At 48.5% G+C, this 13,416-nt stretch overlaps 1 protein-coding gene and 1 long non-coding RNA gene across 2 annotated transcripts in view; both read left to right on the forward strand.

Annotated features, from left to right (window-relative positions):
* Positions 1-13,416, forward strand: part of LOC309557791 — a 533,354-nt gene that overhangs the window by 283,153 nt on the left and 236,785 nt on the right. The gene's annotated exons all lie outside the window — the stretch shown is intronic.
* The window catches only part of LOC309548072 (cytosolic phospholipase A2 gamma-like), a gene marked incomplete at both ends in the record, with an annotated part of 122,829 nt that overhangs the window by 88,910 nt on the left and 20,503 nt on the right, over positions 1-13,416 (forward strand). The gene's annotated exons all lie outside the window — the stretch shown is intronic.

Here is a 13,416-nt window from a genome sequence, read left to right on the forward strand (position 1 = left end):
GTCATTTACTAACAGGGGAACAAAATATTACCTGTACAATTTATCATAGAACCAAATCAGATAAGTTTCATTGTTACAGTGTAATTTTTTATTTCAAATTATTTTTATTGAGGTTTTAAAACATCAAACAACAAAAGACAAGGATACAGTCAGAGCCGCATAGCATGTTGTAGGATAGGTAGTACGGAACAGAGCAGCTACAACAGATAATAGTGTTACATGAACAAGAAATGCGGTCAAAGCGAATAATCTTCATAAAATGTGCAACAAGGTATATTAAACAATCAACAGGAACTGAACAGGTATGGTGCCACTAAGGCAGGGCAGGCTACATCAACAGTAAGTTAGGGGGGAGCACCGGCCTGGGGGGGAGAGGAAAATTGGGGGGGGGGGCGATTTGGTCAGGGAGGGGGGATCCATGTTGGAATCAGCAGGAGGGAGGCCCCCTCCATACCACTGCCAGCAAGGATCCCAAATGGCTTCAAAGGAGCCGTAGGAGGAAGAACGCAACGCCAGCAGCCGTTCATATTGGTAGTTTAGTTGGACCTGCGAAACCACCTCCGAAGGGTTAGGAGGCGAAGGGCTGCGCCAATGTCGGGCTATAGCAAGAGTGGAGGCCAGCAAAATGTGGGAATGTCCGATGGGTCAGTGGGAATACATCAATCCCTAGGAGTAGTAAGGCAAGGGCTGGATCTGGTCTTACACTCATGTTCGTGATACGAGCTATTATCGAAAATATTTTCTTCCAGAAGCTTGTGAGTAATTTGCAGGACCAGAACGTGTGAATGATGGTCCCTGGAGACCCACATTCCCTCCAGCATAGCGGAGACAATATGGGGTAGAAGCGGGATAGTACAGTAGGGGTCCTATACCACCTTGTTAAAATTTTCTGGAAGGTCTCCCAGTGGTTGATGCAGTGCGATGAGGTATAAGCCCGTTTAAGAGCCGAGGCCCATTGGTGGAGAGAGAATTCTCTGGTAAGGTCGGACTCCCAAGTCTTCATAAGGGGGGTTTTTGACAATTGGGTTTTGTTGTTAAGTAGGGAATAGAAGAGGGTGATGCCTTTAGTGTGAAGTTTAGGGTTCGATAAGTGGTGCCATGCATGGAAATCCAATTTAAGTGCTTCGAAGACAAGGTCTGGAAGGACATCAGATCGTCACCTGAATAGAGCTGGTCTGGTCAATCCATAGAATGTTGACCGACTGAAACATGGTGAGGGAGAGACTCCAATATCTTGAGGGGAAGCCTAATTTTGGTGTTATTAACATTATTCAAGGAGTGGGATAGGAGACACCTCCATGCCAGGATGGAGGCCCGTGTGGGAGGGGATAGGTTACTGAGAGTGATTGGTTTCCAAGAATCCGCTAAGAGCAGAAGGGAGAGATCAGATGTGTAGGAACAGGCGGCTTCCAGGGAAACCCAGCAGGAAGCGCTGTGGTTGTCAAACCAGCGAGGAAGTTGAGCCAAAACGGAGGCTAAATAGTAGTCCCCAATGTCGGGTAGACCTAGGCCCCCCGCTCGCCTGTGTAGTGTAAGGTATTTGAGGGCACATCTGGCTTTCTTCCCTTGCCACAAAAAGCGCTTCATGCAAACTGACAGTTTGTTTATTTGGAGAGAGGACAGGGGGATAGGGAGTGTTCTGAAGAGGTATAAGATTTTAGGTAAAAGGAGCATTTTGAACATGGCAACCCTGCCCACCCACGAAAGTTCATGTTTGGCCAAGGCTGCCAGGTCCTTAGCAAGTTGGAGGAAAAGATGGTCTAGGTTGAGAGAGGACATTTTGGAAATAGTGGGAGCCAGGAAGATTCCTAGATAAGTTATACACTGGTCGGTCCAAGGATAGGGAAGGGAGGAAGTAAGATGCGATTTAGCGTGGGCGTTGACTCCTAGGTCAAGGATGACTGATTTGGAAAAATTCACCTTATACAAGGAGATAGCACTAAATTCTTGTATGAGCTGGTGAGCAAAGGGCAGGGATACAGTGGGGTTTGAAAGGGAGAGGATGATGTTGTCCGCAAAGAGGTTGATGGTGTGGGATTGGTGGTTTAGCTTAAGACCTGTGATGTGCAGATGGGACCTGACTGCTTGGGCTAAAGGTTCTATGGCAAGGTTGAAGATGGACGGTGAGAGGGGACAACCTTGACGTGTACCGTTCGTTATCTCAAACATCTTAGAGAGCATTCCATTGGTCAGAACCTTGGCAGAGGGACAAGAGTACAACGCTAGTATGGAGGACAGGATCTGGCCTTGGAAACCAAATATGCGCAAAGTTGCTGTAAGGTATCCCCAATGGACTCGGTCGAACGCCTTCTCTGCGTCTATCGAAAGAAGCAGAGAGGGCGTCCGACTAGATTTGGCGTGGTGGATAAGGTTGATAATACGACGGGTGGTGTCCGAGGGTTGACGACCGAGCATAAAGCCAGATTGGTCCAGGGTTATGAGGGAGGGAAGTACCAGGTGGAGTTTGTTAGCTAACAGTTTGGCGTAAATTTTCACGTCCACATTCAGGAGTGATATGGGGCGGAAATTTGACGGGGTGTCAGGGGGCTTGCCAGGTTTAGGGATAGTGACAACATGGGCTAGGAGCATTTCCTTGGGGAAGGAGCCGCTGGAAGCCGCTGATTGGAACACTGCAAGGAGGTGAGGGGACAAAATGGGGAGGTATGTTTTGAAGTATTCCGAGGACAGACCGTCAGGGCCCGGGGACTTGCCATTGGGCAAGGAACGGACCACTTTGGATATCTCCTCGTCATTGAAGGGAGTAGTCAATATCAGCGGAGTAGGCCTCATTAGGGAGGGCCTCAAACCGGGGCCTAGATTTGGCCAGGCTTCTGGACGCTGGCGAGGAGGGCTCGGAGTGAAGGGAGGAAGAGGGAGACCGAGAACTTGCCTGAGGGTGAAGATGCCGCTGGTCTAGGAAAGATCCCCCTTCAGATGGAGCGGGATGCTGAGCTGGAGGACGGAGTCCTGCAGCGGCGCCATCTTGGCTCCTGCGGCATCTGCACATCTCCGGGAGTGGCGGTGAGGATAGTGGAGCTTGTGCGGCTAGCGGCGGCTGTCTAGTGGGAGCGAGAGGTCTGATGTGAGCGTATGTGTCCCTGAGCGGAGTGGAGCGGAGCTCTGAAGCTATGCGGCCATGTTCGCCGGTGGTCACCACGCCCCCTACAGTGTAATTTTTTTTATAAGTGTAGCACTACCCCCCTGCAGGAGCCGCTAATAGATTTGGGTCCCCTGCTCTTGTCCAGCCCTGTGTGAGGCCTCAACCTCAATGACACCACCAGTATACATTTCTGTAATCCTCAGCAGGCACACATGAATTATGTAGACTCAAAATTCTATGACAGAATAACTGACTAGAGATGGTCCCAACTAAAAAATGTGTTTCATTTCAGATTAGTTTGTTAGGTTAATCATTTTGTTTTGCCATATTCATTATGTTACACTGATTCGTTTTCGGGATTCGTTTTATATAATCATTATTTTTGTTTTTTTGTTCTGAATTTGAAAATGTATTTGAATTTGAAATATAAACATTGCAATAAATACAGCATGGTATAAAAGTGGAATAAGATGATGATTCATAATTAGTCTATTTTATATCATAGAATAAAATAGAATAAGAGAGAAGAGAATAGAACATAAAAGAAAAGAATACAACAAAATATTCTGTTCTTTTTTCTTTTTTTCTTTTCCATTCTATTTTATTCTATTATATTCTATTATTTTCTGTTATTTTCTATAAATTGGTCTAAGTAAGAATCATTAACTAATTTCACTTTTTTACCTTACTATTATTATTGCTAAATCTTTTCATTTCAAATTCAAATTTATTTTCGAATTCTAATTTATTTACAAATAAATTTTCAAATGTTAATCAATTTTTAATTTGAATTTGGATTATTTGTTTTGTTATAGTTTATTTTGAATTTGTTGGAATTTGTTGCTATTGTGATTAGAAAATTAGGATGCATCCAAATTTCTGAATAGCAAAAATTTGGTGCGAATTTCGATTCATAACTGTATTGGCAGGTAAAAGTTATAAAAGTATCACAGAGAATATTGGCAAAACAAAGTCAACCTTCTTGAACACAATAAGGAATGTACAATTAGCTTCCATGAGGCCCTTACAGGGGCTTTAGATTTTAGCATGTACTGTGGCCCCCAAGGGCATAAAAGGTAGCTCCATATGGGCCAAATGTCCAAGTGGCCAACAAAGTAACAAACGTGGATCAACTATTCCACTTGAGACAAACAAAGGGGCAAAGTTTAGGCCTGAAAGATTATACTCTAAAGTTGAACACAGATCTGCTCTCACAATAAATGAATCTAAGTATAGTCTTTGAGGTGATCTTCTGCTGGCTATGTTGGGGCCCTTTTGAGATGCTAGCGTGCAAAAAAATAAGGGTAAGTCTAAAGGTTGGGTTTTAACGTGTTTCACCAGAAGAGGTAAGTAGCAAGGAAGGGGAGTTTATTGATGCAGATTGGTATTTTAAACAAAGGCAGACCCAGTTGCAGCGTTAAGGAGTTAGGGTGTGCACACTGCAGAGCTCTGGGGAGAAGAACAGGTAAATTGGTTGCTTTGGGCCTAATCTAGCAACAGAATGAGCAGTTACCACAGGTGCAGAGTTTATACCTGAATTTTCTTGCAAGTGAGAACTGACAGCATCAACAATGATATAGCTTAATTGTGCATCTACGACCTGCTCACCATTCCCTTGCTCTGCAATTCTCCTAGGTCAGTTGGTTGGATGAACCGATTGGGTGGTTCCCTTTTCTTGTAGTTGGCCACCAATGTTGGAGGTTCCCTCCTGCATTTTACCATCAGGCCTGGGCGTTGGCAGCCTGTATCACGGACTGACATTGAAGAGTAGGCACCAGAGCAGTCGATGGTACAGCCGGTGCAGCTCGGTCCAGCCACCTTGTTCAGGATACAGCAGAGTCCAATGAAACGCAGCACAGCAGGGCTTAGCACCACACAGTACAGCACTTCTCCTCCCATCCTCTCTCTGGCTGATGCGATCCCCAACTGCTCCCTCTTTTTCCCAGGATTTTCCTTTCATAAGACCCCGCCTGCTCTCAGGTATCCCTGCGTATCATAGTTGGTTTCCCAGTGATGTCCATGGCTCAGGTACTTCTCCAGACTACATTTCCCCAGAGTGCCACAGCCTAAACTCAGTCACAAGCTAAGTAAAACACACTTGCTACTGCCATTGTGTGGAAGGAAAATAGTTCTGCAGGCAGTAACATTATCTTCTTGTAAATATGCAAAATCTGTTTTTATTGATTTTAGGATAGATATGCCATACAAAGAAATACTGTACATAACAATGAGCCTACGTGTAACCAAGTAAGTAAGAAAGTATAGTTTGAGCTCTGTTTGCTTACCAGAAGAGCTGCAGGTAAATCTATATTGTTCTCTGCCTACCAGAGAGCAGGATCTGTTAGTGAGGTCTGCTCATTGTATTCAGGATGCAATTCATTCAATCTAGAGCGTGTTTCACACTGGTCCAACAGGGAGGCATGTTGGACAGTGGGAGGAAACTTGATGAATGGGTGCATGGGCTTTTGATATAGTCCTGATGATTGGCAGAGGAAAAGTGTCTCAGTGCATGTTGGGATACCATATAAAAGTCAGGAGCACATTTGCTCGAGGTCTTTCGGCTGGATAGAAGAGATCCGGAGGGAGGGTGCGGCTGCCTCCTCTGTAGAGGTGCCATGGGACCTCAGGGGGTCGTCCTGAGGGCCTGGAGAGTAGCAGTGAGGAACTGAACCCGGAGGTCCAGAGAGGCTGACTGTGAGGAAAGACACTGGAGAATCAGTCTCGACAGTACAGTGAGTACAGAATCTTGTGTCAAGCGGCCTGACCTGAGGGGGGCCACCCCTGCTCCTAGGATAGTCAGTGGACTGGTGTCAGCTGAAAGGGGATGCTAGTGAGCGTGTCCCGAAGATAGATTATCGTCCATCAAGTCGTCTTGTCAGAGAGTAAAGAGATCAAGAGACTTAACCCCCTTCTACACTTGTGGCAGTGTGGATTAACAGCCTGGCTGTTCCTAATTACCAAGAAAGTCCTGAAGATAGAAGTCCTCAACCAATGTGAATAGTTCAGCTGGAGTATCCCACTATTCCTTTCTCCTATCCCAACTACAAATAAACAACAAAAAAACTAACACCCCTAGACTGTTTATTTGTGTGACGAGCCATCAGGAGCAAGGAGGGATCCAGGGACTTTTTCTAAATGTGACTGTGTGCTGGTAACCAGGGGAGCCCTTCAAGATACTATTGTTAGGTATCTGTGAGGTAAAGTCCGAAGTGGAGCTTGAGTGCTGAGGACTTAGGCGAAAACTTAGTCAGAGAGATCAGGCCGGCAACAGATCGGGCAAAGCGGTATCCAAATGAAATCCAAAGAATGGGAAGGCAGGCAGAAGTTATACACAAACTGGCGGTGAAGTACAGATTCGGCAGGCTGAAGAGGGGTCAAGAATACAGGCAAAAGTTCATACACAAAAGTCTGTCAAAGAGAAAACAGCACACCCAGGAAGATATTCCAAAACAAACGGGCACTGAGTAACAGGAAGTGCTGCTATTTAAAGGCTGGTTAAATTGTACATTGTTCACAGCTGATTAAATTGTACATTGTTCACAGCTGGTTAAATTGTACATTGCTTCGCAGCTGGTAGCAAGTGGGGCCAGTGAGTCCAAGGCAAAGAATCAGGCTGTAAAAATCACTGCCAAAACTCCAGAGCTTCTCTGTGGCACAACAGGTAAGGCTGTAAGCTACAAAACAAAGAACCTCCCGGTTCAAGGACACCCAGGTACATGACAGGACCCCCTCTCCAATGGACCCCTCTGGGGGCTTAGTGAGGCTTAGCAGGAAAGGAGGCATGAAAGTCTCGGATGAGAGTAGGGGCATGCAAATCTTTAGCTGGAACCCAGGAACGGCCTGTGATGGGGTATCCTTTCCAATGAACCAGATATTGTAGGCCACGACCCCGTCTTCTAGAATCCAGAATCTTAGAGACTTCAAACTCATGTTTTCCATCTACAAGAACAGGAGGAGGTAGTTGTTGAGTTCTGGAGTAACAATTGAGGATTTCCCTTTTAAGGAGAGAAACATGGAACACAGGGTGTATCTGGAGCGAGGAGGGCAATTTCAACCAATAGGAGACTGGTCCGACTCTAGCAATTACCCTAAAAGGACCAATAAATTGAGGGCTCAATTTGGTAGAGGGTTGCTTCAGTCTTACGTATTTGGTAGACAGCCAAACTCTGTCCCCCACCGCATATGGAGGTATATGGAGTCTTTGTCTGAGAAACATTCATATCTGCCTGCTGACTTCCGTAGCAATAAGCAAATCTTTTTCCAGTGTAGCAAGATATTCTTCACCCGTTGATCTGCTGCTGGTACACCAGATGAAGGCTGAAGTAGTGGAAAGGTCTAAAGGGTGATAGTCCAAGGCTGCGTAGAATGGCGTGGTATGCAAGGCACTGTGCCAACGAGAGTTAATTGTGAATTCAGCCAAGGGCAAATACTTAGACCAATTGGAGTGTAGCGAGTTGATTTAATGCCGATGTCACGAACCGGCAGGACTGGTAGTGGATCCTCTGGACCAGAGAGGAGATGGCGCGGGTTGTACTAGAGGACCGGTTCTAAGCAGTTACTGGTCTTCACCAGAGCCCGCCGCAAGGCGGGATGGATTTGCTGCGGCGGTAACTACCAGGTCATGTCCCCTAGTAACAACTCGACCTCTCTGGCAGCTGATATGGCGTGGTCCACAGGGAGTAGGCAAGAGCGTAGTCGGACGTAGCAGAGGTCAGGGCAGGCGGCAAAGGTTCAAAGGAGAGTAGTCGGTAGCAACGGGTTCGGCAACAGGCAAAGCAAACAAACCCAGCAGGGAACGCTTTCTCAGAGGCACAAGGCACAAAGATCCGGCAGGAAGCTGTGGGAGGAGAAGGTATTTATGGGTAGTGCACAGGTGAAGCCTAATTAAGTCAGCACTGCCTCTCACAAACCTTAACCCTTAATAACCACTTTAGGCCAGGCACCAATCACTGGTGCACTGGCCCTTTGAATCTAAGAGTCCCGGCGCACGCGCGCCCTAGAGAGCGGGGACGCACACGCCGAGACGCTGGAGTGCTGCCTGGGGGCATACGCTGTGAGCGCTCCGAGGCCAGCAGGGGGCCCGGAGCGCTCAGCGTAACAGTACCCCCCCCCCTTTGGTCTCCCTCTCTTTTTGGTACCGAGGAACTTGAGGATGAGGCTGCGGTCCAGGATGTTCTCCTCCGGCTCCCATGACCTCTCCTCAGGACCGCAGCTCTCCCAGTCGACCAAAAAAAAATATTTTCCCCCGGGAGATCTTGGTCGCCAATATCTCCTTGACAGAGAATATATCGGAGGTACCGGTGACAGGGGTGGGAGAAACAAGCTTGGGAGAAAAACGGTTAAAGACAGCAGGTTTAAGAAGGGAGACATGGAAGGAGTTATGGATTCGGAGGGAGGGAGGAAGATGGAGCTGATAAGAAACTTGATTGATACGACTCTTGATTTTATAGGGTCCCAAGAAACGAGGGCCCAACTTGTAACTTGGGACCCTAAATCGGATGTACCTAGAGGAGAGCCACACCTTGTCACCCGGACGAAATTCCGGAGGAGATCTGCGTCTCTTGTCAGCTTGAACCTTCATACGGGCGGAAGCCTTGAGGAGAGCAGCGTGGGTTTCTCGCCAGATGGAGGAAAAGTCCTGTACAAGACTGTCAACAGCAGGTACAGAAGAAGGAGTGGGAGACTGTGGCAGAGGTGGAAGAGGATGACGGCCAAAAACTACAAAGAAAGGAGACTTGTTAGAAGCAGAGGATTGTTTGAAGTTGTAGGAGAACTCCGCCCAGGGAAGTAGATCCGCCCAGTCGTCATGGCGTGAGGACACAAAGTGACGCAGATAGTCATCCAAAATTTGGTTCACCCGTTCTACTTGGCCGTTAGACTGAGGATGGTACGAAGAAGAAAAGTCCAATTTGATCCCGAGCTGAGCACATAGAGCCCTCCAGAATTTGGAGACGAATTGTACCCCACGATCCGAGACAATATGTTTGGGAAGGCCATGGAGACGGAAGATGTGTTGGAAAAATTGTTTGGCCAACATGGGTGCAGAGGGTAGACCGGGCAGGGGTACAAAGTGAGCCATCTTGGAGAAGCAATCCACCACGACCCAAATAACGGACTTGCCATGGGAGGAGGGAAGATCTGTAATAAAGTCCATAGCGATGTGAGACCAGGGAACTTCAGGAACAGGTAAAGGCAAGAGGAGGCCCGTTGGTTTCTGGCGAGGCGATTTATCCCGGGCGCAAATCATACAGGCCTGGACGAAGTCCGAGACATCTTTCTCCAGAGAAGGCCACCAGTACCTTTGGGAGATTAGTTGGAGAGATTTTAGCACCCCTGGATGACCGGCAAAAGGGGAGGCGTGGCCCCACTTGAGAATTCGCAACCGCTGACGTGGACGTACGTAGGATTTGCCAAGGAAGAAGAAGGCGCAGGTCCACGGGAGCGACTGTAATAAGGCGTTCTGGAGGGATAATATATTGAGGTGTTAACTCGTCGCCCACCACATCAGAGGAGTGAGACAGAGCATCTGCCCTAATGTTCTTACAAGCCGGACGGAAATGGATCTCAAAATTAAAGCGGGCAAAGAACAGAGACCAACGGACCTGACAGGGATTTAATCTCTGAGCAGACTGGAGATAAGCCAGGTGTAATGTTCCGGTACCTTTGGTACCCTAAATTACACTTTCCACAAGTGTATGCGCCCCACCATTTACTTTTGGAAAGGTGCGCATACACCTTTAAGACTGGAGCTGTCATCACCCAGCGCCGGACTAGATGGCTATTTAAAGCGCCGGTTCTCACTCACATGTGTTCGTTCAAACACCCTTACTTGGATACTAACCTTGCTTGAAGCTTCCATGCTTGCAAGCTTACTTCGCTGACGGAACCTCGCTGCGCTGATCCCTGTATCCCGCTACTGGATCATCCGCCTCTCCTGAACCACCCTTCGGCTGTATCGCTAATAGTGCTAAGTACCCCGCAGGGGAATTCTCTATAAACTTATACTAAGCTTACACTATCTAGCTCTGCATAGTAAAGACTGTTTATCACATCTGCATAACTAGATTGCTAGCTCTTGAGACTACTGCTACTTTTCTGCACTGGGTTGATCTCTTTTGTATGTCCACCTGCTATTCTGTCATCTGCTACCATACAACATTGCTAAACCTTCCTGCATCCATCTGCTACTGTCTCACCTTCAAGTGTCTATCACCTACCACCTCCACTCAAACTATCCCTCAACCTTCATCATTGTGTTACCACATACATAAAGTCACACTAGGAACCAGCTTGCTAATTGTGTGTATTTACTGGCTGAAATAAGACCTTCCACACATGATGAGTCATTGAGGTTGGGAATGGTATCTCAGCATATCTCTTACATGACTACTGACGTGGAACTATTTCTGCAGCCTAAAATCCACACCATATAAGAAACGCAGGAGCGTTACACCAGGTTCTTGTGGTCCGTGAAGATGTACACAGGATGTGTGGCGCCCTCGAGTAAATGTCTCCATTCCTCCAGTGCCAATTTAATAGCCAGCAGTTCCCTGTCCCCAATGGAGTAATTTCTCTCTGCGGGAGAGAATGTTTTCGAAAATTAGCCACAAGTTGAAGTCTTGCCCCTGGAGGACTTCTGGGTGAGGACAGCTCCGGCTCCCACCGAGGAGGCATCCACTTCAAGAGAGAAAGGCTTGGTGGAATCTGGTCTAGAGAGAACGGGTGCAGAGGCAAAGGCAGATTTCAGGGACTGGAAGGCTTCCTCGGCTTGGGAAGGCCAGGATTTGGGGTTAGCTCCTTTTCTTGTGAGAGCCGCGACTTTTTTAGTCACGAAGAAAAAATCGGCCCCAGCAGGAGAAGAAGATTTTCTTATGAATCCTCTCTGTAGGTTCTCACGTATATAGTCGGACATGGCAAGAGTCTCAGGAGGTGAGAGAGGATAAATTCTGCCCCGAGGTGGAGTAGAACCGGGTATCAGGTCGATCGGGCAATCGTAGGGTCGGTGAGGAGGAAGAACCTCAGCTTGTTTCTTGCAGAAGATATCCGCAAAGGAATGGTATGGCTTGGGCAGCCCAGGAGGCGGAGAAACTTGCGGGTCCTGTTTGACCAGAGCAGGCTTGAGACAGCGGTCAGAACAGGAGGAACCCCAATGCAGGATCTCACCGGTGGACCAATTCAGGACAGGACTATGACGTTGAAGCCACGGCAGACCCAGGAGGAGTTCGGAGGAACAGAAGGGAAGGACAAAGAACTCTAAAGTCTCGGTATGAAATATTCCGATGTCCATCTGCAGAGGCTGGGTACGGAACTGCACGGTGGCAGAGAGTCTCTCACCGTTAACAGTAGAGATGAAAAACGGCTTGGGTAGACGGATTACTGGAATACGGTACTTGTCAACCAACGAGGCATGAATGAAGCTGCCAGCTAGAACCAGAATCCAAGAAGGCGGTTGCGGAGAAAGAGGACTTGGAAGAGATGATCAACTGCACGGGTATGATGAGACGTGGAGAGGAAGAATCCACACCTAGCAACGCCTCTCCCACGTTTACTAGGTGCGAGCGTTTCCCGAACGCGGTGGACGGAGAGGACAATCTCTAAGGAAGTGCTCGGTACTGGCACAGTACAGACACAGGTTCTCGTCTCTGCGGCAGCTTCGTTCTTGTCTATCCTAGTGGCCAGCAAGATGAGGTCACTAAGAGTGGAAGGAAGCTCACGTGCAGCCAGGACGTCCTTTATCTCACTGTTAAGTCCCTTCTTGAAGGTGGCGCAAAGGGCTTCATTGTTCCAGTTCAGCTCAGAGGCCAGGGTGCGGAGCTGAATGGCATAGTCACCCACGGAAGAACCTCCTTGGGTCAAGTTTAGTAAGGCAGTCTCTGCGGAGGTAACCCGGGCAGGCTCCTCAAAAACATTCCGGAACTCTAGGCAGAAGCTCTGGACGGAAGCGGTGGCAGGAACTGCGCGGTCCCATAGGGGTGTAGCCCAGGCCAGGGCCTTCCCGGACAGTAAACTGAGAATAAAGGCTACCTTGGCTCGCTCAGAAGGAAACTGGTCGGACAGTAGCTCGAGGTGGAGAGAGCACTGCGACAGGAACCCATGGCACTGCTTTGGATCTCCGTCATATTTCTCTGGTAGGGACAAACGGATTCTGGAACCGGTGGCAACTGCAGGCGGAGGTGCTGGCTGTTGCTGAGAAGGCAGGAGCTGCTGCAACATAGCGATCAACTGGGCCAGCTGTTGACCCTGCTGGGCCACAATGGTGGTGAGGTCCGCTAGGCTTGGCAGGGGAACATCAGCGGGATCCATGGCCGGATCTTACTGTCACGAACCGGCAGGACTGGTAGTGGATCCTCTGGACCAGAGAGGCGATGGCGCGGGTTGTACTAGAGGACCGGTTCTAAGCAGTTACTGGTCTTCACCAGAGCCCGCCGCAAGGCGGGATGGATTTGCTGCGGAGGTAACTACCAGGTCGTGTCCCCTAATAACAACTCGACCTCTCTGGCAGCTGAAATGGCGTGGTACACAGGGAGTAGGCAAGAGCGTAGTCGGACATAGCAGAGGTCAGGGCAGGTGGCAAAGGTTCTAAGGCGAGTAGTCGGTAGCAACGGGTTCGGCAACAGGCAAAGCAAACAAACACAGCAGGGAACGCTTTCTCAGAGGCACAAGGCACAAAGATCCGGCAGGAAGCTGTGGGAGGAGAAGGTATTTATGGGTAGTGCACAGGTGAAGCCTAATTAAGTCAGCACTGCCTCTCACAAACCTTAACCCTTAATAACCACTTTAGGCCAGGCACCAATCACTGGTGCACTGGCCCTTTGAATCTAAGAGTCCCGGCGCGCGTGCGCCCTAGAGAGCGGGGACGCACACGCAGAGACGCTGGAGTGCTGCCTGGGGGCATACGCTGTGAGCGCTCCGAGGCCAGCAGGGGGCCCGGAGCGCTCAGCGTAACAGCCAAAGATAGGTTTCAGGGGTCTGGTTCATGCGTTCGGTTTGACCATCTGTTTGCGGGTGATGTGAGGTAGAGAGTGAGAGCGTTACTCCCAGTTTCTTACAAAACGCTCTCCAGAATCGGGAAACGAACTGAGATCCGTGGTCTGAGATGATATTGGTAGGTATACCATTATGTTTTACAACATGAGAAAGGAAGAGGGTAGACAGAGCTTCCGCTGTAGGTAATCCAGAGAGTGGTACAAAATGAGACATTTTTGAAAAGTGATCCACTATAACCCATATAGCATTCATGCCATCAGGTTTGGGTAACTCTGGAAATGAAATCCATAGTTAAATAAGTCCAAGGCTGGCAAGGTGCAGGAAGCGTT

This window comes from Pelophylax lessonae (assembly GCF_965119305.1).
Source record: "Pelophylax lessonae genome assembly, chromosome: 1".
Lineage (NCBI taxonomy): Eukaryota > Metazoa > Chordata > Amphibia > Anura > Ranidae > Pelophylax > Pelophylax lessonae.